The following is a 23432-nucleotide window of genomic DNA, read 5'->3' on the forward strand; positions in this document are numbered from 1 at the left end:
CCTAATATTGGAGAGAGGGTTATGGCAGTACAAGGTATAGTATTTTCATCAGATAGAAGAAAGCACGACTTGTGTACATCAGACATCACTTCATGTGTATCACATGCCACTTGAGCCTGACATTCGAAGTTAAAACGTAAGTCCAACCCCAAAACGGATACATGTGTATATCTATATAACGACTACAATATGTTTTGGGTTTGCGAAGTAAGAAATGACCTGTACGGTGTGCAATATATTGTGTGGGTGTTCAGCCAGGGACGTAGGGCTTCTACTGGGCTGTTGGACTAACAGGTAAGTCATGTTTGTTTTTGGTAACTGATAAATATAGTGGAGGCACATTAATCTAGATGTTAGCATTTCAGGTCAACTCCTTCGTAACACATTTACAGACATGTGACCAAAGAAATAAGCACGCACATGATCCTCATCCCAAAAGAGGCCAATCGATACTTAAAGTAAACGAAAACCTTTAGATTTAGACAAAAGTTTTGGGTAAAATAATGCTATTCTGAACATATTAAGTAAGAAATCGCTACCTATACATAAATTATGGAACTTATTCGACTTATCGTGCTAGGCTATGACCTGTGACAAAAATGCTTCATGTATATATTTTCGCATTAAACATCGTGTCCGAGCGTGAAGATTGGGCGGCGAGAGCCGAGATGTCACTTGTCAGTGACCTGACTTACATTACATGATCGCACAAAAAGATTGAAATAGTACACCACACAAAATGACTGTATTACCCAAATTTACTAACGTCAGGAAATACTCGTTTCATCCGGCGGCCATATGAACAACGTTTGAAATCTACGTATCATCTGGCCTTCAGATTTACACACGTTTAAAGGGGTGTTAAAATAAACCAACATTAAATTCTGCATTTACATGTATTTCACAGGTGTGTACATCTGGCCATTGTTTCCATGTGTTTCCTAACATGTGTAACATATGTAAATGCTGTGATTGTAGGACATACATTTCAATACCCTTGAAATCTCGTATGACCAGGGTTAGATTTGTCATATATTTCGTACATGCGTAAATGGTTGGAAATGGGTAAATATAGTGTTACATTGATTAGCACTACTTTAACATGTATTTCAATGGTTCTGTAATGTAACTGTCACATAGGGTTCGTTAGCGCGTCCGAGCACGCCATAATGTACTGAGATAATTAGAAACACATGGTGAAGTGATACCCATGACTGAGCACCACTAATAACGTGCGTGTCTTTCTTGACATACACATGGTGTCTGTTTAAAAGGTTCAAATATTGGGTCTATGGTCCAGAGCGATACGTATGTGTGTGTGTGTGTGTGTGTGTGTGTGTGTGTGTGTGTGCGTGCGCGTGCGTGCGTGCGTGCGTACGTGTGTGTGTGTGTGCGAGTGCGAGTGAGAGGGTGTGGCATGGGGTAGGCCTAGGCTGGGGTGTTGGCGGTGGGTCGATGTTGGGGTACTGATAAGTCTTTCTGACCAGTAGGTAATATCGTTTATACTTTTTGTAATGGAAATTAACTTATTATATATGCTATACAAGGAGACACTGCTAATTACAATAAAACACAGACAGATGTGTTCACACAGACATGAACCGGTAGGTCCCTAATTTTAGTGCTCACTTGTATGAGTTATCCGACTGATCATAACTGAACAAATTTCCTGATCTATACTTTCAAAAAGTTGATTACAATGTATTAATGATTCCCGGTGTAAATTACTGTTGTAAATGTGTGAACATGCACATACTTGGTATGACCTCTTTTTGATTCGGAATACAGGTATTACGGACGCTTTCTCAAATTTCAGTTACCCGACGGAATATACTGTAGACATATTTTGTTTCCATCTCTTGGGTAGACTATAGAAAATTGCAGTGATTGCAATTAGCTCATAATTTTCATAATAGACCTATTTTGTTTCCATCTCTTGGGTAGACTATAGAAAATTGTAGTGATTGCAACTAGCTCATAACTAAGCAGTTTCGATAATTATTGAAATCTTACAACCTGCCAGCATTTTTGTTGCTCATGCGTTTTCTTTTTTGCTTTTGCTTTTTGCTGTCTAATTTGTTATACATTATGTAATTATGTTAATCATTTTGGTATCTCAATATCATGAAATATAATGTGTACTTATTATTTTATCAAAGTACCGAAACGTATTATCTGTATGCTTTACTGTTATTGGATGAAATTGTTAAAAGTACCTTCGTACAGAATTTCCAGGAAATAGAAACTGAAAATTACTAGATAAATGGAAAACTAATTGGATAAAGATCGCAAACAAACATTATTTATATTCCTCTTTTGAAATTATCAGTGTGCAGATCATGTCACTAACATAAAAACTGAAGGATATATGGTGACAAAACTGGGTTCAATCTTGAATGTATAATAAATGTACCAATGTATAATCTTTAACAGTATCAAGGAATGATGCATGGGGTACGCTCGTGGTTAAAGCGTTCGCCTGTCAGGTCAAAAACCTGTGTTTGATTCCCGACATAGGCACATTAAGACTGAAACTATATTATTTTGATATAAGGCAAAAATCTTAATTTCAATTGAAAAAAAGAGACGAAGTAATTTGGAAGATTCACAGACTAACAACATCTATATTGGGGCTACCTGTGCAGGAAGCATCTTCAATTATAAAATCACATTCCACAAACATCAGATAAAGGTTTAAATGACAAGCATATTTATTGGCATCTTGCCAAGCTCTGTCCTCTCTGAATGCAGTATAACCAGAGTGCTGTGGTCACTACCTCAGTTGGCAAAAATTCAGCCATTCCATTACTTTACAGTATTTTCTTACAGACATATATATGGAAAATTAACTTTTACGGGTATGGAAAGAGTGGGGGGAAACACGTGCAAAGTATTAGTCAGCTGAGATTATCCTTCAAAAACATCATATGTACAACAATCACTTCTCATTATGTGCAACCAAAGCATTGCAAAAAGGCCATATTTCCAGACAGCATAACATCACATTTGGCCGGAGTTCCAAATAATTTGACACCGAAAGCCTGTCAGTTAACGCAAAGGAAATAAGCCTTGTGTTTTAAAATGATGCTTTAATCATAGTCACAATGAAGTGTAGGTTGCCATGCATTTTCTAGTCTGTCTCATAGTCCCTGAACCACATTATTTTCCTTACTGCTTAGTCTGTCTCACAGTCCCTGAACCACATTATTTCCCTTACTGCTTAGTCTGTCTCACAGTCCCTGAACCACATGAACCACTGCCAAGCCCTCTCTGCAATGCTAAAGCCTTTAATGAAGCAAGTCTCGATCTCCTCAGGTCCAGGATCTGTTAACATCTGCAAGAAACCTAGCTCACTTTGGGTGTCGGGTTACAAAGTAAACATATCTAACTGCCATGGCTGGCCGGACTGAATCTCGTGTCTCCCTGGGGCTCCTTTTCATTTGAAATAGGTTTGTTTGTCACTATCAAAGTTATATATATTCAGACACTAAGCGTTGGTCTATGTATTTACCAATATGATGGAAATACTAATACATGTATTTACCAAATAAAATTCTAAAGGAGCCATTCTTCAAGCAGTGACAACGCCATACATAGCTAGACTTGCTTAGATGATAGACTTCATACAAGGAATCATAGATATTTCACAAACCCTTAGCCTCATTAGCTTATTGCCTCGCCACTTGCGAATTAAGCGTTGGCAGTTGTAAATGTTACTGGAGATGTTGGTCCCGCCAGCTGTGGGTGTTTGGTATGGCACTCCATAACCCGAACCCTGCAGTGATTTTTGCTAGAGACGGAAGAGGAAAAATATCGTTCCGTGACTGTGATACAGACTGGGACAAGATATGGAAAACCAAAATTTGGAACAACAAACCATTGTTTGGGTGTTTTAATTGCAAATATGATTCAAATAGCTTAACCTAGATTTCGATATCCTCCGAATGTACATTTGGTGGAAAATAAACATTCATCCCGAGACAAGGACGAATGTTTATATATAATTAAAAAATAGTAGCAGCACTAGTATCCATTTTGTCTTTTGTCTTCTACCCGTCAGAACTAGATTAACAACTAGTCTCTGATATGAACATATTTTACAGAAAAAAAGTTCATAGTATAAAACAATATATAATATTATGAAAAGGAGCCCTGAGACTTTCTCCTGAAGCTGTGGAAATCTAGACTTGCCACATTTTGTAGACTTACGTGGGCTTGGATATATTTACTTCAGGGTCTGTATGACAGACGACGTACCAACATACGCTCAGTCACATGCGTCTCCGGGTCACGGAGAATCAGTGGTTAGAGGTCCGTATTGCAATTCTCGTGCGTTTGCCAGGCGCGTAGCAAGCCATATTTTTCGTGTAAGCCCTATAGGCTGCAAAGATTTATATTATAGGTGGTATTGAGGGCTTGCCCAACTTTCATTTTTTATGAGACTTGAAGAGTTATCGTTTGACGTTTGATGATTTCAATGGCTTCAAAATATTGTCGAAATTGAAATGTGATTTCCTCATATACAATATGTTTGGACATAGTTTACACATGTCTGCTGCATTGATACAATACCATACATCGAGTATTTGGTGTTTTTACTAAAATAAATTATAGTGAGTGAGTGAGTTAAGATTTAAAGTCACATCGGCAATATTTCAGCCATATCGTGACTAAAACTAGTTCTTACTTTGTAATACAGACATATAATATATAAAACCCTGTCAACGAAGGACAGTAAAAATACTAGAATATCACAATTAGATTTAAAACTAGTGTGGAAGGTTAAAACTAATAGCACTATTAGGACAATACAAGATAAAAACAGGCTATAGATCGCCAACAACTGAAGGTCGATCACCATACTAGGGACCATGGGGACTTACAGTACCTTGGCTACCTGCATGGACCCTAGTTGGATTTACACCTTCCCTTCAGCTGCTGGCGATTGTAAGAAATGTTAGCTACAATTAAAATGACAAAAATGCTACGTTTAAAAATCCTGGTAAGTTTAAATTGACTTTCGAAGTTTTGGGACTTACGTACCCTCTCAGGGGGACAATATTTTTACGATACTTCAACCCCCCTTGAGGGTACAGCCACTAACAATCTAAGTTACTAATCAAACTACCAATCATTAAAACACAGCTATATACAGAACATATTAATCAAAATTCATTAATGAAATCAATTTCTTTTAAAAAACCAAGAATTAAATGAAGATGAACAGAATTAAAAAGATCCTTAACAGTTTGAACATTGAAATATTTATCCTTTATGATGGAGAATTCAACACAGTCAAGCAGGAGATGCTTGACTGTGACTCTCTCATCACAAGGGATACAAAACGGAGGATCTTCACCATTTAGCAAATATTTGTGAGTGTACCTTGTATTGCCAATACGACATCGTCGCATGATGACCTCTTCAAATCTGGACTGACAACCCAAGTAAGTGTAACCGATATAGGGTTTTATTTCATGTAATTTATTGATACCTACTTGAGTGTCCCACTTCTTTTGCATCAGATCACGGATATAAGATCTTATAGCAGCCTTGTAATCAGAGTATGGGATCAGAAGTGGTGTCACAGATATGTTGAGTGCTGCCTTGGCAGCAAGATCAGCCATCGTATTCCCAGAAATGCCAACGTGGCTGGGTAACCAACAAAAGACGATGTCGCATTGGCCAGTAGCAAGCTCATTATACAATTCAAGAATTTCTGATAAAAGTGGATGTTTGCAAAAAAGATTTTTAATCGCCTGAAGGCAAGAAAGAGAGTCAGAAAAGATTATATATTGTTTATATTTACGGTGTGAGTTAATATATTTTAAAGCTGTTAATATGGCGTTAGCTTCCGCCGTGAAAATAGAACTGTTATCAGGCAATCGAGATGATATTGTTTTGGACCCAATGACAGTGGCACAAGCTACAGCGCCACCATCCTTGGACCCATCTGTAAATAAGGATTTATATGTATTATATTTGATTTTTAATTGATTGTATTCTTGTTTATACTGTAATTCATTAGTTTCAGACTTCTTAAACTTTGTCAGAGTTAGGTCAACTTCAGGCCTCACCAGTTGCCAAGGAGGAGAAGAAAGAAGACGGGAAGGAGATATATTATCCAGTTCGATGCCGGCAGCAGAAAGAAACGGTTTAATTCTGTGCCCAAGAGGCGGAACAAGAGAAGGCTTTTTGTTGTATAAATCCTCATAGAGGGGATTAAAGACGCAGTTATATGCAGGGTTAGATTTGTTTGAGAACAGTTTGGTAATGTACTGTAAGGATAATTTGATACGGCGTTGTTCAAGAGATGGCTCATCTGCCTCTACGTAGAGGCTGTTAACAGGCGAAGTTCTAAAAGAGCCAAGACAAAGTCTCAGACCTTGGTGGTGGACAGAATCTAATAGTTTTAGGTTGCTTTTGCAGGCTCCACCATAAACGATGGAACCATAATCAAGTTTGGAACGTACCAGTGATCGATATAGATGTAGGAGGGTAGCTTGATCCCCTTCCCACTTAGAATTGGAAACGACTTTCAACAAGTCAAGTGCCTTCAGGCATTTAGTTTTAAGTGCTTTAATATGTGGTAGAAACGTTAAGTGTGAGTCAAAAATAATACCCAAGAACTTGGCCTCCTTCACAACTTTGATAGGAGTGCCATTTAGAGATAGTTCCGGGTCTTCATGCGGCTTATATTTTCTACAGAAGTGTAGACAATTAGTTTTGGACTTGGAAAATTTAAAACCGTTTTCAAGACTCCATTTATGTATTTTATTTAAACACAGCTGCAGTTGCCGTTCAATAGTATGCATATTCTTACCACGACAAGAAATATTAAAATCATCCACAAAAAGTGATCCATCTATTGAATCATTTAAAACCTTGGATAAACTGTTGATCTTGATGCTAAAAAGTGTGACAGACAAAATACTGCCTTGTGGGACACCCTGATCCTGATTATGATGGTCAGACAGGGTAGAACCCACTCGGACTTGAAATTGCCTGTCAGCTAAAAACTTGGATATAAATTGAGGCAAACGGCCTCTCAATCCCAAATCGTGTAAATCTCTTAAAATACCATGTTTCCATGTAGTGTCATATGCTTTTTCTAAATCAAAAAAGATTGACACTGCATGTTGTTTATTAATTATGGCATTTTTTACAAAAGATTCTAAACGCACTAAATGATCGATGGTACTACGGTTTTTACGGAAACCACATTGTATATTAGTTATAAGGTTATTGGTTTCCAAGTACCAAACAAGTCGATTGTTGATCATGCGTTCCATGGTTTTGCAAACGCAGCTAGTGAGTGATATTGTTCTACAATTAGAGGGATCTGTATGATCCCGTCCAGGTTTAGGTATGGGAACAATAATAGCATCACGCCACGAGGAAGGAAAATTTCCAGATGTCCAAATGTCATAAAAAATGTGTAAGAGCGTCTCTAAACATGATTCAGGTAAGTGTTTTAGGAGTTGATAATGTATGTTATCAGCCCCTGAAGCAGTATCATGAGCCTGATCAAGAGCAGTATGTAGCTCATGTATCGAAAAGGTTTCATTGTAGTCTTCCCCATTATCTGAATTGAAATTAATAGCTTTCTTTTCTTGCTGTTTGTGATATTTTTGGAATTCAGGCACATAATTAGATGAGGAAGAATGTTTAGCCAACGTCTCACCAAGTTTATTAGCAATATCAGATTTATTAGTAAGTAATTCGTTTCCATCTTTGAGATGGTGAATGCTAGACTTAGAGCCCTTACCCTTGATTTTCTGGATCATATTCCACACCTTGGATATAGGTGTGCGAGAATTAATTTTTGATATATAATTTCGCCAAGATAGGCGTTTACTTTGCTTAAAAGTACGTCGTGCTTTGGCGTTTAAAATTCTATATTTGTCCAAATTGTGGACCATAGGATGGCGACGGAAATAGTGCTCGGCTTTCTTCCGTGCCTTCCTAGCCTGTTTGCAATCATTGGTAAACCATGGTTCAGGCCTAAGTTTGTCACGACAGAGAGTTTCATATAGAGGCCAGTTAACCTTTTTAAAATTCCACCTTGATGATGGAGGAACGTCAGATGGATTCACTGGTTTTAGCAATGTTGGGAAATGGTCACTTCCACAAAGGTCGTCGTGGACTGACCATTCAAATTCACACAATAGGTTGGAGTCAGTAACTGACAAATCAAGAGCAGTATATGTTCCTGTGCCAGGATGAAGATACGTATTTGAACCGTCATTATAAATGCATAAATCGTTGTTTGAAATAAAATCCTCCAGTAATTTACCTTTGGTGTTTGTATTAGTGCCACCCCAGAGTGGGTTGTGGCCATTTAAATCACCCATGATTATACGGGGTTTAGGTAGTTGATCATAAAGAGCTTGCAGATCGGTTAGTTGAACAGTTGATGAAGGCGGAAGGTATAAAGAGCACAAAGTGAATGCAACGTGCAACGTAAGTCGCACTGCAACGGCCTGGAGATTGGTTGTGAGCGTAACTGGGCTATGGACAACACTCTGCCTCACCAGGATTGATGATCCACCAATAGCTCTGTCTCCCGAGGGAGAAAAACAGTGATAGGCATTGAACTGACGTAACTCAAAATTATCAGTTTGTTTCAGATATGTTTCTTGTATGGAGAGAGCTGACGGTCTAACATCCTGGATTAATAATTGTAAATCATTTAAATTATTCCGAAGTCCTGTACAATTCCATTGTATGATAGGTGAGGACATTATTTCTTCGGAGGATAAACAGGAGATCTACCCCTCACCTTCCTAGATGGCGACAAGCTATGAGTCCTACCATGGCTTTGCTCGGACACATCCATGTCATCAAGGGATCCAAATTTATTAAAAATCTGGATATGGTTATGCGCCCCTTTTGGGGCTCTTCCACTTTGATTCTGTTTGAAAGTTTCACGGTTCTGTTTTGACTTGTGTTTTGCAGCTGGTTTAACAGTTGGTTCAGGGTTAGTTGACTGTTTTTCTGAGATGTATCTATCTCAGGTGATGTCGTCGATTGAAGTATACTTATGGGTGAGTCTGAGGTTTGTGAACTGCAGGTCACTTGTGAAGGCCATGACTGGACTTCAGCAGACAGCAACGTTGGAGCAGAAGTCCTTGCCCATGTGTAGTCTGTCTGGCAACCTACAGAATTACAAGGAATATGTTTTGGCTTGGATGTCTGAAGAGATGCAGTAACAGCGTTTGAATAAGTTGGACCTGATTGTTCTTGTGAAAGAACAATTTTCTTTGCCTCTGAAAACGTTATGTTCTGCTGATGCTTAAGGTGTGAAATCTTGGATTGAAGCTTCCAAGTAGGACAATCCTTGGAAGAAGATGGATGGTTGCCAGAACAGTTGACACAGGCAGGAGTTTTGTCACAAAGATTACCGTCTGCACACTTTCCGGCACATCTGTGACATGCAGCCGGATTGTGGCAAGACTTTGATCCGTGACCATATTTTTGGCAGGTATAGCACCTCAAGGGATTTGGTATAAATGTGTCGACCCTCAAATTGCAGTATCCCGCTTTTAGTGAGTGTGGGTGTTTAGGCAGACAAAACGTGAACAAATAGGTGTTTGTTTTGAAGGTCTCATTGTTCTTTCTTGCAGTGAAGCGTTTGACATCAGTGTCGCCTTGAGCATGCAATTCTGTCACAATCTCATGTTCATTCATGTCTGCAAGACAACGTCCAACATCACGGACGATACCTTTGCTGTTATTCAATGTCCTGTGAGGGGACACCTCCACAGGAACATTCGCCAAAAATTTAGATGATTGTAGAATCTGAGATTGCATCAGTTTCCGGCACTCGATGAGCAGTGAACCAGATCTTAGTTTTTTAATTTCCTTGACATCACCTGCTAAACCCTCGATACCTTTTGCTACTGCGAAAGGATTCAGCTTAAGAGTTCCACCATCCGGTGCTGACATAACTAGGAAACGAGGCCAGTTATCAGGGTTTGTGAGGACTGCAGGAGCCTCATCCTCAGAAGAAAACGAATCTTCAGATTCGTGTGATCGTTTTTTAAGTGGAGGTGCCATGGTAGATATATATATGATTCACCCTCCTAGCTCCCCACCCACCATGGAGTGTCAACAAGGACGATGCCTTATGTCTGTGGGTCTCCAGCAGACGGCACCAAGGATACTAGGAGGGTATACTCAAGCAGAAAATATCTAGAAAAGATAAATCCCACCAGATTGGCCCATGAGCCACCGCCTTCTGGGCATAAGACTCTAGGCAAATGAAATAGGTCATATGTCAAAATCAAGTAAGGTATAGACAGAAAGAGCCGAGACCTAAAGTCAAGTACAGTTCAAAATAGAATTTTTGTGCAAATACAAAGAATGCACAGGGCTCGACATGACCAGCCGATTGGTTGAACCGGGCCCATTCAACCACCCGTCTAGGTGAAGTAAGGGCCGAAGTGGTGTGTTGGGCAAAGGAACACTGTTCCTGGAACCAGTGCCCTCAACCACCAGAATCCCGTCCTCCACCGACACAGGGGCGCAACCCACGGCAAACGGGTTGGTGGACCTAATATCCCCCCGGGTCCACAACGGGGGGTTGAAGGGCGCTTAGCGTGACCCAGCACCCACCACGAGGAGGTGGCCCTTCATGGGTGCCAAAATAAATTATAAACAAATGAAAAATAAACAACTCCATTTCAGTGATGATTCACATATAATCATGATTGTAACAAAACATCCTCATACATGTCGATGGAAAAACAATCATCACCGAAAGATATGATGTGAAGAATAACCTGTTTACTGTACATGTAATGCTTTAATCAAAGAATACTGTAGTCAGTATGATTCAAAGAGTTATTTCCACTTTTTAAATGGAACGTGTTTGTAGGTATTTTTGGCAAGAATTAGAGGGAATTATTTTTTAGCAAAGATCATGTGTAAGCTCGAGCTGTTTTTTATAATGGTAGCTACGCCCCTGTTTGCATGTGTTGTTGACGTGCCATGGACGCCTTGTAACATCACTATTTGATTATGATTCACAAACACATGCCCATGATATGGTCGGAATCGTGCCAAGGATTAGCAGTTATTTATCATGAAAACAGGTTTTTATGTAGGTGGCTTGAAACTCGCTTTTACAAAGGCCTATAGGTTCTATCAGAATACATTTCGTTTTACAGCTTCTCTTTTCTTAACATGCTCACGTCAAAACTGATTTAAATTCTAATCGCAGATTAAAGAATAACACAATAAATAGTGTGCCAAATTATCGTTACCATGACAACCCTGTGAGAGTAATGCAGATGATACTGTCGGCCGTAAATTTTGATAAGTTGCTTCATCGCTATCAATAAACACTGGGTATCTATACAATTATATGTGTGATCAAAGGTCATATGATACATTGTATGGTCTCTGGTGTGATGGAGGAGAACTTGCGTCGCTAATTTTCTCGATAATCTGAACACATGTATGTAGCATGAAACCGGCAGATACCTTTAGAAAAAAGTGTTGGCCCTACCTGTAACAACGATGTCCCGTGTCTATTAAAGAGATATAATGTGGGGATGAATGACATGTACTTTTATCTTGGCCCGTTTATGATGATACATACTGCGATGTTTCACAATTATCCCTGTGGCTATCAGATTGAGGGTACGTTTTAAACATAACCGGTATTTCTATTATTGTATTTATAAAGTCCTTCGAACGTTTTCCATATACGTCCGTCAGATACATCGCGCACTACCCTTTCTCTTTTGGTCTTCTCCAACGACTGTTACAAGTTCAAAGCATCGTGGTCAAAGTAGAAAAGTCTTAAGACTATTCCCTACAATTCTGTAAATTACACATTGTACCCTACATGGGTAGAGCTTCCGTTCGGGGGAATATCAGTGTGAGTGAGTGAGTCGAACCCGGGTCTTCGGCGTGACGAGCGAACGCTTTAACCACTAGGCTACCCCACCGCCCCGGGAATATCAGAAGGACAACGATACAGTTATTTCCAATGTTGTAGAAATCACTCCACTTACTTAGGAAAACACTGAGATATTGTGTTCATGTCGGAATGATATTTTCAGCCCCTGTCAGATCTGAACTTGAACGTGCGAGGTCTGCGTCTGTATCAGACTAAAGGCCTACAAGATGTTTAGCATCACTGGGGCGTAATAGCCATAGATCTTCTCCAAACAAGGGAATATATATCTTGTGAGAATGACTTCTCCGACGGGGAAATTTACAGCAATGCGACATCACAATTACTTACGTGATATTTACTCGCAATCTGAGTTATGGATCGTCAATTTAAACAGGAAAATATAAACGAATTTCACAAAAGGCACGGAGATCCAACATGCCTATGATATACTCAGAGAACGCACCCGCCTGTGCTATCCGGTCACAGTCGCTACACGATAAAAGCAATTTTTCATTTCATTTCTCACAGAATATATAATTTGATATGGCATTATTTGTTATCGTATACTTTTGCGTTAGTGAAACAAATGTGGACAACTTTAAGTTTATGTATGGCGCTATTTCAGCAAAGGCTGAGCGAATGGAGAAATAACATTGTTCAGGCACTGTGAGACTATTAAGGAAGGTCACGTGCAGTGCAATAATATTCCAATTATGTACTGCCACAAAATATTTTACAGTAGTGATGCGCGAGCTGAACAGACTTAAGAAATTACGAGTTGCCTCGTGTAGCATATTTGGCTGTGCTCCAAGAGCGACAAAGTGCTATTCTATTGGGACAGCTAGGGGCACTTGCGAGGACAAAGGGGCAACGCATCGCCCTTTGTTCACCACTGAACCTTTTAATCCCTCGAAACATGCACCTCACAAGATTTGCCAACACCACAGACAAGGCGTAACTGATACTGGTAGCTAGAGCGAATGCAGCCTGATAAGGCGTGTGAACTTGCGTAATACTGCTTTCTTTGTCAGGCTCTTTTGGTGATAAGAATTTTGAGGTCATGTGAACGTTGATTTCAAACGTACTAAAATGTGTGAAAATGGAATTACATGAACCAAGTAATTCACATGATGGAAACATATGATCATCTTGCTGAGTACAGGTAACATGATGGTGTATGAACCGTTCATATACATACCCCTGAAATTCGGTATGATACATAAATATCTAAGGTGTGTAAATATTTGCAAATTTGAAAATTTACATGTGTTTCCCCACCTAAGTAAATTCACATGTTTCCAACCCGAGGAAACTTAGAACGAGATCGGAAATTTCAGCACCCACTGAAATTCAAAGGAATGCATTGGAAATACTCTATGATCATGTATTTACTGGGGTATCTGTTTTGCAATTCATGTTTGGAAATCCCTGACAATCCGGTCAGGGCATACATGAACGAGGTGCATGTGCATACGAAAATGTACGTTGAGCATTTGTTTCAAAGGTATAGATTCATATGAAATATATGCCCGAAGTTAGGAAATATCTGAAAACATACGTAAATCCGGTCATGGCATGTATTTCCTACTGTAGTTACGTTTATTTCAATGGTTTACTATCCGGCTTTTGGTCCTGTGGTAATTTTATATGTATGTTTGACAACTTTTATGAATGCTGTTGTTGATTTTATTCATTAGTTTATTCAATTTATTTATGTTTTCCTCGAAACATCGTTACTTTGCTCTTTGACAATGTTATTGTGGACCCACTGCCGAAGCAGGTGTCCGAGAATCGTTTTTAATAACATTGCGATAAATAGTTTATAATTTTAATTCTGCTGATAATATATGATAAATTGAAATTTAATAAGTGTTTTCAGACATTGTGAAATGTGATAGATTTAATATATGAATCATAAGTCAGGTAAGTTCCTAGAATTATGTCTCCATAAAAATCTGTGTACTTCGGACTACTGTATAATTCGGACTTTTTAGTCGGTCCCAAGCTGGTCCGAATTAGACAGAGTGCACTGTATTGAACGAGGTGGAACTAAATAGTTGGAGGTGGTTTCTGAGATGGAATTCGAAGGACAAACCGTTAAACTGATCTCTTTAATGCGGAAACTTGAGGAATGTGTATGGAATTGAACTTGGAAATGCTCTGTGCCCATGCCTCATTATGGTTCAGCGTATATACCCATGGGAAGTGACAGAACGATGATAGTGTATATAAGTGGATTTTATATATAGAACGTCAGTGAAAAGGAATACACAGTTTTGACTATCGACAGAAACTTTCCGCTTGGTGCGAAATGAAACATAGCTGTGAAAATTATAGGAATGGATCACTGAAACACATTGATGACACCGTGCCCTTCCCTACTGTAGACCAGAATATCCAGTCCCTACAGTATGCGCCTACTTTACATTATTATAACAATAACAGTCCATTTACCGTGAGCATTTCTCCATGCACAGTGCATTCTCGAAGCGCCCAAACAATCTGATTTTTATTACCCCGGGTAAGCCAAGCTGCCTTTGAGGCGCTAGAAGGTTAGTGGTTATATACCTTATCCCACCGGGTACCCATTATCTGCTGGGAGAACAGAGGCAATTTTGAACAAACTCACTTGCCAAAGGTGAGACCACATGTCTCATATGCTTATGTCAAATGCCAATTTAGCACTGGATTTTAATTTTGAGTTTACAACCTATTCTTCCAACTACACATTGTGAGATATGCATATGATAATCTTTAGGTGATTTCACTTTCCAAATGCTGAGGAGCATTATTTTACAACGAGTAACGGGAAAATGTGCATTCCTATTCATTTCTACACGCTGGGCAGTATACAAGGTTACCAATCTCGTCATCTCACAACAACTTATATCAAGCTTCAGTGTCTGAAAGACTTTAATTTTGAAATTGGGTGGCAAGATGGCTTGTCCCGTCTACGGCTTCATCAGTAGTATCGTATCTGTAGTCGTGTCAGTATGCTGCTATGGCGATCCATGATCTGTTCCCCCGCGACTGTGTTGATTTCTCCAACCGATTGACATGAAATATCGTGACGTTAACTCCAACTCTTTCATTCACTCTTCATGATAGATCATCTGGGCCTAGATTTTCGAAGCTCTCTTAGCGCTAAGATAGTCATAAGTGCCATACATTAACATTAACTTACGACTATCTTAGCGCTAAGAGAGCTTCGGAAATCTAGGACCAGATATCTTATGCATAGAATATCATATATGCATAGGCCATCTTGCTTTAATACCCCAATAGATCAGGTATTGACCTTATGCATGGGTACCATATGTGCATGCTCATTTATAGCTTGAGTGTTCAAAAACCTGTTCTACAGACATGCCCCTTTAATACCCAAATTGATTATCAGATATTAATCGTGGACTAATCGCAGTCTAAATCGTGGACTAATTGTGTTGATCCTGTCAGATCTGATCAGATCTTGAGGTCAGTCGTGGCAATCGTGTTAATCGTAGAAAAGTTTTGGACAGTTCAAACATTTTCTACGATCAACACGATTAATTGTCAATCGTGATCATCGCATCAGATCGTATTGCATCGTAACAAAGCGCAACATATCGCATCTAATCGTGGTGCCAAATCGTGGTGATAGAAATCAATCGTGAACAGGAGAAACACCATGCTGTGTTGCGATCTCTCACGATCTGTGACGCTCTGTCGGGTCCCAATGATTGCTCAAGACTTGACACGAATAACTCACGAGCAGACAGGAGTTGATACGACTAAATGCGAGTAGATACAAGTTGTTGGGTAATGACGCCTTTTAACGGACGTTCACGATCTATTACGAGGTTGAGGTTGAGTTGGGCTTTACGTCACATCGGCGTTATTCCAGCCATATAGTGACGAGAACAAGTTTGCATTAGTAAACATTGTAAGTACATACTCGGAATGAGTTTTATTTCAAGGATATATATTGATTACATTGTCATTTAAAAGCAGAGAAAGTCCTAGCATCAAATTTATAGGCAGGCAATTTGTTAGTCATGTTTCATAGTTACAATTTATGGTTGTTACATTTCACAGTTACAATTTATGATACAGATCAACTTCCCTCAGGTAGTTCACCATGAGATGAGCGCTCACGTGGGAGAACAGATCTTTTAGGTTTGTTGCATCTTAATGTGAGTCCCTTGCAGACGATAAGTCCACGCATTCAAGCAGAATATGCTTGATGGTGAAAACCTCATCGCAAGAGACACACATGGGAGGTCCATCCCCATCCGTTTTCAGCAGATAGTCATGTGTAAATCGACTGTGGCCAATACGACATCGTCGTAAAATTACCTCATCTCGTCTTGACTGACAACCCAAGTAGGTATAACCGATTGTTGGCTTAAATTCATGGAGTTTATTTCTTCCTGCTTGAGTGTCCCACCTTTTTTGCATCAGGTCCCGAGTATAGCTTTTGATAGTGGGTTTGAAATCACTGTACGGGATTAGCAGTGGAGATAGGGGCTTGTCAAGAGCTGCTTTTGCTGCAGCATCGGCCTTGGTGTTACCTGCTATGCCGACGTGACCCGGCAACCAGCAGAGGACGATGTCACATTGGCCAGTAGAAAGGTCGTTGTAAAGTTCATATATGTCCAGGATGATTGGGTGACTTGAAGTCACATTTTGAAGTGCTTGAAGGCAGGATAATGAATCTGTGAAAACGGTGACGTATTCGGAATGCTTTTGCTGTTGAATGTAGGTCAAAGCTGAGAAGATAGCTTTGGCTTCAGCGGTGAAAATGGAACTGTTCTCGGGGATCCTAGAGGAGACAGTCTTGGATCCAATGACTGTAGCTGGCAACTTGGCCATCATCCTTGGATCCGTCTGTGAAAATGGATCTGTGAGTGTTATACTTCGAACGTAACTGGTTGTATTCCTGTTGGAACACCAAGGGATTTGTTTCAGATTTTTTTGAGTTTGGTGAGGGTAAGATCGACCTTTGGTTTCACCATTTGCCATGGTGGTGAGGACAGAAGTCGGTATGGTGCAATGATGTTGAGATCAATTTTAGCTGCAGATATGTGTGGTTTGATCCTGATTCCAAGTGGTGGAACCAGGCTTGGCAGTTTAGGAAATACGTTTTCATAGAGCGGGTTGAAGACACAATTGTATGCTGGATTGGACTCATTTGAACGTAATTTAGTGATATACTGCAGTGAGAGTTTAATGCGGCGTTGCTCAAGGGAAGGTTCATTGGCCTCCGCATATAGACTGCCTGGGAGCCTTTAGGACCTCTCCGGTAGACAGAGCCTCAGCCCTTGGTGGTGGATAGAGTCTAATTTTTCTAAATTGCTTTTGCAGGCTCCACCGTAGACAATGGAGCCATAATCTAGTTTACTGCGAACTAATGATCTGTACAAGTGAAGGAGGGGGGTCTGATCCCCTCCCAACTCTGTACTTGAGACTACTTTTAGCAAGTCTAGAGCCTTCAAGCACTTTGTTTTCAAATATTTTATGTGTGGTAAGAATGTCAGGTGGCGGTCGAATATGAGTCCAAGGAATTTGGCCTCTTCTACTACCTTGATGGGAGTACCATCTAAAGTTAGGTCTGGATCCTTGTGTGGTTTGTATTTACGACAAAAGTGAATACAATTTGTTTTGGATTTTGAAAACTTAAAACCGTTTTCATTGGCCCATTTTTGGATTTTGTTAAGGCAGAGTTGTAGCTGCCTTTCTATTGTGTGCATGTTCTTACCACGACATGAAACATTGAAGTCATCCACGAAAAGGGACCCGTCAACGCAGCTGTTCAGAACGTTAGTGAGGCTGTTAATTTTTATGCTAAAAAGTGTGACAGACAGGATGCTGCCTTGGGGGACGCCCTGATCTTAGTGGAAATAGTCGGACAGTGTGGAACCCAGCCGAACTTGAAATTGTCTGTTATTTAAAAACTGAGATATGAATTGAGGTAGTCTACCCCTCAATCCAAACTCGTGTAAATCTTTTAGGATACCATGTTTCCACGTTGTATCATATGCTTTTTCTAAGTCGAAAAAGATAGATACGGTATGTTGTTTGTTGGCAATGGAGTTTTTGATGAATGATTCGAGACGCACCAGATGGTCAATGGTACTTCGGTTTTTTCGGAAACCACATTGGAGGTCACTGAGGAGGTTATTGGTCTCCAAGTACCAGATTAGTCGATTGTTGACCATGCGGCTCAATGGTTTTGCAAACGCAGCTAGTTAGTGATATAGGACAGTAGTTTGAGGGATCAGTGTGATCGCGGCCGGGTTTTGGTATAGGGATGATAATGGCATTGTGCCACGAAGGGGGGAAGTGTCCGGATGTCCAGATGTCATCAAATATATTTAGGAGTGTTTCCAAGCCTGTGTCAGGGAGGTGTTTCAGAAGCTCCTGCCGCAGTGTCGTGAGCCTGTCCTAGGGCAGTACGTAATTCATGGAGGGAAAACGTTTCGTTGTAATCCTCCCCATTATCAGAGTTAAAATTGACTGGTTTCCTTTTTTGTTGGGTTTGGTATTTCTGGAACTGAGGGTTATAATTTGATGAGGAGGAGTGCTTTGCCAAAGTTTCGCCAAGTTTGTTTGCAATTTCAGATTTGTTTGTTAGGAGGGAGTCTCCATCTTTCAGGTGGTGAACTCCTGATTTTGACCCTTTGCCCTTAATCTTTTGAATCATGTTCCACACCTTGGACATGGGTGTGCGGGAGTTGATTTTTGACACATATTTCCTCCATGACCGGCGTTTAGTTTGTTTGAAGGTACGTTTTGCCCTGGCATTTGTCATTTTAACAGCATTCAGGTTATGCACTGTAGGATGTTGTCGGAAATATTTTTCCGCCTTCTTCCTATTTTTCCTAGCTTGTTTGCAGTTTGTATCAAACCATGGTTTGCGTATGTGCGGGTTTGCAGAGGACTTTGGAATAGTTTTGTCTCCGATGGCATTTAGGACGTCTGAAAATAGTTCCATGGGGTCAGGAACATTCCTGAAGTTGTCCGGCTTAAGTTTTTCTGAACATAGGGTTTGGAATAAAGGCCAATTGGCCTTAGTAAAATTCCATCTTGTTGATGGTGGTTCATCCGTGGGGTTGATAGGGGTAAGAATTGTTGGGAAGTGGTCGCTTCCACAAAGGTCGTCATGGACCGACCATTCGAACTCATTTAAAAGATTAGAATCTGTAAGTGATAGATCGAGAGCATAGTATGATCCAGTGGCAGGATGGAGGTAGGTGTTTGATCCATCGTTGAAGATGCATACATCATTATTTGAGAGAAACTCTTGAAGGACCTTTCCCTTACTATTTGTATCAATACTACCCCATAGGGGGTTATGGCCGTTGAAGTCGCCCATGATTATGCAGGGCTTTGGGAGTTGATCATATAAGTTCTGAAGATCTGATAGGCGGACAGTTGAGGTGGGAGGGAGATAGAGGGAACATAGTTTAAACCCTATGTTCAGAGTTATGCGGACAGCAACAGTTTGTAGGTTGGTGTTAAGTGGAACAGGGCTATGGAGGATGCCCTGCCTCACCAGGATAGAAGTGCCTCCTGTAGCTTTTATGCCGGGAGGAGAAAAGGAGTGGTAGGAACTGTACCGACGGATGTCAAATTTATCAGTCCTTTTTAGGTAGGTTTCTTGGACGCGGATGGTTTGAAGTCTTGGATCAATAACTGTAATTCATTATAATTATTCTTTAGTCCTCTGTAATTCCATTGGATCATGTTTTGCGGATTCATTGTGCTTCCACTGGTGACATGTCACGTGAACGTGAGAAAGCGTTTGATGAACTCCTATTGGTGTCTGGTGGAGATGGAGTTACCTCCATATCCAGAGGGCCAAAGGAGTTATGGACCTCAATGGGGACCTCTGAGGGAGAGGTGGCCTTTGGTTTTGTGTTTGGCGGTTGTTCAAGTTGCTTTAGTCTCTCTAGCCTCTTTTTTCCCCTTTTCCTGCGCGCAGTTTCTGTCTCTAGTTTTGGCATTTGCTCTGGTGTTTGTGATTCAGAGGTTTTGACTTTTGGCGTTGGAGGTGGAGTTGCTGAGATGGGCTCAGTTGTGTTGAGTTCAGTTGGCTGAGAAGACATGATCCATGTCAGGCCGGTCCGACATGAGATGGTTGCAGTAGTGACAGTAGGACGGGAGACAGCAGAAGAGTAGGTGATGGTTGAAGGGGCTGCAGTTAAACTTGCAACCCTCTTCTTTGCTTCGTGAAAGGAGATATTTTCTTTGTGCTTGATCTTTAGTATCTCGGATTCGCGTTTCCACACTGGATAGAACTTGGAAGAGGCCATATGGTTACCACCGCAGTTTGTGCACTTCACTTCCTTAGTACAGTCGTTGCCCTCATGCTTGTCACCACAGCAGTAACAAACAGCAGAGGAACGACAGGACTTGGATCCATGTCCAAACTTTTGGCAGTTACTGCCGCCTCCATTATATCCTTCACAGTGTTGGGCTTCTGCTTTTGAGTCCTGAGGAGACACCTGGATCTATTGGCCAGGATCCAAAAGCCATTTTCCACCACTCTCCTTCCCTGGAGAGTCTGCAGTTGAAAATCCTCTCCTTCTGGTCATCCTTCTGCTGTATGGCTTCATGGGGTAGTTCCTGAGTGCGAAGGAGTCATCCCTCATGATGAAGAAGGGCATATCTTGGTGGTCATCAGGGTTTGCAGTCAGCAGGTAGGGTGGGGTGGAGTCCTAGGTCTTCCTCTTCCAGGCCGTTGAGCAGCTCCGAGTCTGACATGTGTCCTTTTCCACCAAGCTCGATCCACACAAACTTGTTATCTGCATCCACCAGAGCTAGAAGGGGTATCGAAAAGAAGCCCTTGTAATTAAAGTACAGGCTGCCAGTTTGGGGTCATTTCTTGATGGTAATGTGTTTGCCATGAAAGAGCTGTGGTGTTAACCGTGTATATATTCTTTTTCAGAAGAAGTCCTCCTTGGGATACTTATAAACATTAAAATGTCCATTTTAAAAACCTACGACAGTTGTAACTATATTTCAATAAAAATATTTACCAAAAGCCATTTTCCACCACTCTCCTTCCCTGGAGAGTCTTCAGTTGAAAATTCTCTCCTTCTGGACATCCTTCTGCTGTATGGCTTCATGGGGTAGTTCCTGAGTGCGAAGGAGTCATCCCTCATGATGAAGAAGGGCATATCTTGGTGGTCATCAGGGTTTGCAGTCAGCGGGTAGGGTGGGGTGGAGTCCTAGGTCTTCCTCTTCCAGGCCGTTGAGCAGCTCCGAGTCTGACATGTGTCCTTTTCCACCAAGCTCGATCCACACAAACTTGTTATCTGCATCCACCAGAGCTAGAAGGGGTATCGAAAAGAAGCCCTTGTAATTAAAGTACAGGCTGCCAGTTCGGGGTCATTTCTTGATGGTAATGTGTTTGCCATGAAAAAGCTGTGGTGTTAACCGTGTATATATTCTTTTTCAGAAGAAGTCTTCCTTGGGGTACTTATAAGCATTAAAATGTCCATTTTAAAAACCTACGACAGTTGTAACTATATTTCAATAAAAATATTTACAAAACGAAAAAAACACGTTCTGCGTTATGAGACCACCCCTACAGGGCCCCCTACCGGCAAGAGCAGGTAACTCTAGCCGACAACCTCGCACCTCACTTTTCATGCTGTCGTCTTACAAGAGAGACGTGCGTGTCGTTCATTGAAGAAAATGAGTGCTAAAGAATCAACTAATGTATGTATGGTTCCTGTTTTCTCTCGCACGGGCGCTAGATGGAATTGTAGGTTGATTTTTTCATTCATGATTGTTGTAACTTTGTCGGACAGGCTCAATTTTCCAGCCATGTGTGGCAGGCAAGATGGCGGTCGGTTTGGCTTCCTTCTGTCCTGCGGTTGTAACTTTTTGAGTTACATCGCTAGGGTGGTGTTTTTTTTTCTTGTACATTACTATTGTAGGCTTGCCTAACGTTTTCGCTTTCAGCAATGTAAGTTGAGTTGGGTAAGTTTTTCATATTTTTTTTTTACGCTCTATATGTTACGCAGGAAGCTTGCATTTTCGCCTCTTGTTCATGATACATGTTAAAGTGTTTAAACTGCCTTAGCTTTTCACATAGGGTTTATCGCCATGCGTATCATGTTTTACTTGTGTTGCATATATGTGTGTAATTTAGACTGTACATCAGTTTCCATTAAAATGGTTCTGTTTGTTACAGTTTCACCCGTGCGTTGCATGTGCGGCCATGTTGCCACCACAGGACACTCACGATGTTTGCCTCCGCTGTTTGGCGGTAGAGCACCATGACGATCTAACTTGTGAGAGTAGCAAGGTTTTCTCACCCAAGACGACTAAGCGTCGATCCGCCGATTATTTGTTTTATACAAATTTGCTGCAGGCCGGGGGAGACTTATGGGCTCAGGACCCACCATCTAAAGCGGGTAAAAACAAGAAGAGTTCTTCTTCTACTAGCGGGGGTGGGGGTAAGCGGGCCAAGACGGCGGAAAAACCTTCTTCCCCTATCCCCTCCACTTCTACTCAATCAGAATCCGCACCCCTCCGTATAACTGATCTAACATCTATTTTGCAGCAACAGATGACGTCGGTTTACTCGCTTATCCGGACGCGATGTCCGGTCTCCGTGAGGAGATCGGCTTCCATTCGGGAGTTAGCGGCGCTCCGGGGTCGTCTGTCGGGGGTTCCCCTGCCTCGGGCTTCGGTCCAGGGACGGGTTCTACCCCCGGAGGGATCATTGCCTTGAGCCTCGGCTCTGGTGACCCCTCTGCTGGCGCGCCTGTGTCTGGCCCGAGCTTCGTTCCGGTTCAGCGCAGCGTACTAGCGCTGTGGCTACGGGTCTTGTACCATTGTCCACCAGCTCACAAGCAGAGTTACCCGAGCGCCAGTGTTACCGGTCGACTCGGGGCCTTACGTTACTCCGGGGAATCCTGTTTCGGCAGGCTCTTCCCTGGCTCATCCGCGAGCCTAGGGTCGGTCGGGCCAGGCGCCTCGGCTCTTATGGCTCCCCTATCCTTGTCTGTGGAGCCGACTTCTGTGCTTTCGGAGGTGACTCTTGATACTGAGAGTTCGCCATGGATGAGGACGGGGGGCATGAGGCGTCGGGGGAAGGTTCCTTCGCGCTTGGTCCGTCCCTGCGGCAAGTAAGGGAACGCATTGCTTCCATTTTGCCGCAGGTGGTCGTGCCGTCGGACGACCCCGACCCCGTGGAGTTTCGTCTCCCTGGGGAGGCGTTTGCTCCATGTCGGGTCGCCGAGGCCCACTTGCGTATTTTACCTTCACTTATCAGTGAGGTTATTAACCCTCTCCTCTCAGGTGGCAGGTCACGCTTCGATCTCCCGGAGCTGAACCGGCGCTACCTGATGGGAGAGGGGGCTCTTTATGACCCCCCGGTGGTAGATGAGTGCATTTATACCTCAGTCGCCCTGGGGGGGGGTCATCTGGCCATAGCCACGCGTCGGCTCATCAGGGTCGGTGCTCGCCTCCATTTACTTCCAACAACCATGTGTTGAAATCGGTATATCGTTCCTTTGAAGAACGATAC

The 23432-nt window shown here is 41.6% G+C and overlaps 1 protein-coding gene across 1 annotated transcript in view; it reads left to right on the top strand.

Annotated features, from left to right (window-relative positions):
- Positions 1–255: 255 nt before the first annotated feature.
- LOC124276795 (solute carrier family 28 member 3-like) overlaps positions 256–23432 on the top strand; it is a 55313-nt gene continuing 32136 nt past the window's right edge. Inside the window, exon 1 of the mRNA XM_046712446.1 lies at positions 256–294. The gene's annotated coding sequence lies outside the window, so the exon portion shown is untranslated. The remainder of the gene's footprint in view (positions 295–23432) is intronic.

Source organism: Haliotis rubra, unplaced genomic scaffold (genome assembly GCF_003918875.1).
Source record: "Haliotis rubra isolate DU_JTF1 unplaced genomic scaffold, ASM391887v1 Scf213, whole genome shotgun sequence".
Lineage (NCBI taxonomy): Eukaryota > Metazoa > Mollusca > Gastropoda > Lepetellida > Haliotidae > Haliotis > Haliotis rubra.